At 37.0% G+C, this 3,684-nt stretch overlaps 1 protein-coding gene across 1 annotated transcript in view; it reads right to left on the bottom strand.

The window, feature by feature from the left end:
• srsf5a (serine and arginine rich splicing factor 5a) overlaps positions 1-1,595 on the bottom strand; it is a 12,555-nt gene extending 10,960 nt beyond the window's left edge. Inside the window, exon 1 of the mRNA XM_037694639.1 lies at positions 1,491-1,595. The gene's annotated coding sequence lies outside the window, so the exon portion shown is untranslated. The remainder of the gene's footprint in view (positions 1-1,490) is intronic.
• Between the last annotated feature and the right edge of the window lie 2,089 nt (positions 1,596-3,684).

Here is a 3,684-nt window from a genome sequence, read left to right on the forward strand (position 1 = left end):
ACAGCATGAGGGTTCAGGTTGAGGGAAGAAGCAGCGTGAGCGCTGCCTTTAGCTTTTTAGCTAGCACACCTGTATTGCGTGCTGCTAGCTTAGCGCTACGTCAGTGCCACCAGGGGTGTTCGTGCGTGCACAGTTTGTTTCAGTAGGTGGGGCGCTCGGTACTGTTGACAGGGCGGTATGCCCTGCTTGTATAACGGTAGGGGAAACGCTAGCTTTAAACGTGTAACCAATGTATCCCTTGTAGTTTTCCAAATATGAATGACCTCAGATTAAAGATCCTCTTTGTGGTTCAATATTTTTTTAAACCAAATGCAAAGTTGCTTTGAGTCATCATCACTCTTTCAATTGGATCTGTGTTAGGGGTGTACGGATAGATCGTCCGACCGATTTATCGGCCCCTATTTCCTTAATTTTGGGAAATCAGCCGATACTTGCATGAGAAACCGATTTGACCATTTTTTTTTTTTTAAACAACAATTGTCTGAACTTCATGTATATTTCAGAGCACTACCTCATGGCCAGTTAAAATTTGTATTGTTTCTAGGATATTGTTCAAGGGTATGTTTTCAATAAATTAAGATTGGAAAATTGAAGGTGCATTGTGACCTTATAACACCTGACAGTGTCGCTTATAAAACAAAATCGGTATCAGCCAAAAATCAGAATCAGCAGGTCAGACTTTTTAGAAATGGTGATCGGCCAAATAACTGCAATCGGTGCACCCCTAGTTTATTATATCCTGATGCATGCTCAATAATGCAGGTACAAAGTTGTCATGTTCTCTGGACAGATAAAAAAAAAGAAAGAAAAACTTCTTGAAACGTTTCATCGTAGAATACAGACAAGTTAAACTCAAGTCACAGTGTCAAAAGCTAGGGAATAAAAGTGAGTTTTCAAACGAGACTTAAAAACGGTTACAACGTTTATTATAAATTGTTTATCTATTGTGTTACATTATGTATCTTCTGAATTACGTTTCTTTAATGTGGTTATTATTATAGTAGATGTGTGTGTATATGGGGGGCCTTCAGAGATTTGTGGACTGGTGACAGCACACAGAACGTGCTACTTCCACGTCCAACAGCAGCGAGAAGAACCTTTCAAGATGGCGACTACAAATCCCGCCCACCACCGTAAGCGGCCATTCCAGCGTTTTTCGGATTCAGTGAGGCTGCAGTCCCTTGCTACAAATATGTTTCAAGACTGCGCCATCACTTTTTACAGCCAACTTTGACCTAAAAGGCCTAAATAAAGATGTAAATGAATATAAACACGCACACGTTGTGCACTTTTAGTTTTAAATAATACGCTATATAAACCATCGCGATGGAATCGTGGAATATCACTCCTGCAGGTCGCCTCGTTGTAGCTTTACGTTAGCAGGAGCTAACTTAACGACGGAAACATTCGTCGATGCTATGCTCCGGTCAAACGTTTAAGATACAAAACGTCGTTTAGCACACACACAATTAGTTTATACACATGCTCACCGATATGTTCTGTATCACTAGAACTGCTTCGGGGTTGCTGTTTACGCCGCTGATCAGCTCTGAAAAGTAGCTGCACCTCCGTACAACGAGATCAAAATGGCGACTGAGTCCAAAGAGCAGGAAACGGTCGAACCCGCTGTTCTCAGGTTGCCAAGAGCTGGTGATACGTTATTTATTTACAACTGCGAACATCACACTTCTGTCACTCAAAGAAACATAAAAACTGGTTTATTCTATTTATTGTTTTAATAAAAAAACTATAAAATGTCCAAACTGTGCTATATATACTTAAAATTATTGTACATTGTTGAAATTAGTAAAGAAAGTTATTGGTGATACCTGGCAACCCGTCGTAGCGCATTGTGACGTGTTGCATTTGATAAGTGAGATGTTGCAACGATTCGGGGACTCGTCCGTTTTCCACCCCAGTTGTTTATGAATCATGTTAAAACCACTTTATGACTCTTCCATGTTTACTGCTTTATGTTTTTAACAAAAATTTATGAAAATATAGTCACACAATAAACGGAGGTGACTGGACCAAGGACGCAAGGAGCTCAAAAACAAACATTTTTCTTTTAAACCATAAAACAAAAACAAAAAACTGAGAAAAAAAGCACAGATAATACCATACCGAAAGGAAAATAAATAAATAAATAAACAGTGAACGATCACAAATCAACCAAAAACAAATCCTGTAATTTAGTTCACTAAGTGCAGGAGAAAAAAAGTATCATGGTTGAATTATTAACTTTTAAATATAACATGAGTTAATAAACGCCTTGAAAGAATGTTGGAGGAGTGGTGGAGCAGAGGTTAGAGAGGGTAAGCCTGTGGTCTGAAGGTTGTTGGTTGGACTCCCCGTACCGACAACATCAAAATGTGGGTGGGAAAGATGAAACACCCACACCAAATGATGACATGTAACCAGTAGACAATGCTCATTCTTAGATACAGTTATAAATCAGTCTCCTATTCATTCATTCATGAGTTGTGTCTTGAAATTGGAATATAACAGCATATTTAAGCAAATTGCAAAAAATAGAAAAATAATAAAAGCAAGGTCTCATCTGTGTACCACATTCTTTAAATGACCTTTCAGGGCACATACCTGTGGTTTATGTGTTTTTTTTTTTTTTTTTAAGTGAGTCATTTTGATGAACTTTTGAGTTTATATTTCCTGTTTTAGATTTTATTTGAAGAGCAAATTAGTGATGATGGCCATTACATTGCAAAGCACTTAAACTGGCATGTAGTATTAATTTTATAGAGATGGCATCTAACTTAAGTTGTGAGGAACTACAAACTATTACTTCTCTATTACCATATGTAAGCGCAAACATTACTACTTTTACTATTTATTTTTTATTGATTGAATGATTTCCTTACAGACAAAAGCACAGTCTTCACATGTGAAAATCATGTTTTCATGTGTAATTTCATATTAAATTAACAGGTGATACACGTGAAACATGTTTTAGCACATTTCCAGTGTGAATCTGAATCATAATGAACATGTTCTCATGATCTTATAAGATAAATCAGTTTTGCACATAAAATCAAGAGTAAAAAAACCTTAAGAGGTTTTTCTTTAACTGTTTATCATTGCCTGCCGCAAAAAGGCCAAAGGTGTGTGCGGCAATGTTTTTGCATGTTTGTGTGTGTGCATGTGGTAGTCTGACTGCCTTGTTAGCAAAATATCTCATGAACAAATGGACAAATTTAAACAAAACTCAAAAAAAGCAATTATTGGGTACATTAACAACTAAACTTGTGATGCTAACCAAAGTCAATATGGCCACCGTAGCTAATGGCAGCAAACACAACAGACTGTGACAGTTTTACAGACACCGAGGTAAACTTTGGTGAGGTAGTAGCTGAGAGTCACCCCCAACATGCGCTCTGAGTGCTACCAGACCACGTGAGATCTAAACAGTGCCAATAAGCAACAAAGTTGTCCACATGTTAGCAAAATATTTCACAACAGACGGATTTCAATGAAACTTTCAGAAAGGCGTTATTGCATAAATAACTGATTCAAGATGGCTGCCACAGCTAATCAACCTTAGCAAATTCAAAATGTAGTTTTTATTAATGTCGCCTCCACAAGTATGGATGGAATGTGACAAAATTAAATAAATACATAATAATGAAATGTATAATTTAATTATTAAATACATAATTAAATCATTAA

This window comes from Nematolebias whitei, chromosome 21 (assembly GCF_014905685.2).
Source record: "Nematolebias whitei isolate Nwh7 chromosome 21, NemWhi1, whole genome shotgun sequence".
NCBI classification, from domain to species: Eukaryota; Metazoa; Chordata; class Actinopteri; order Cyprinodontiformes; family Rivulidae; genus Nematolebias; species Nematolebias whitei.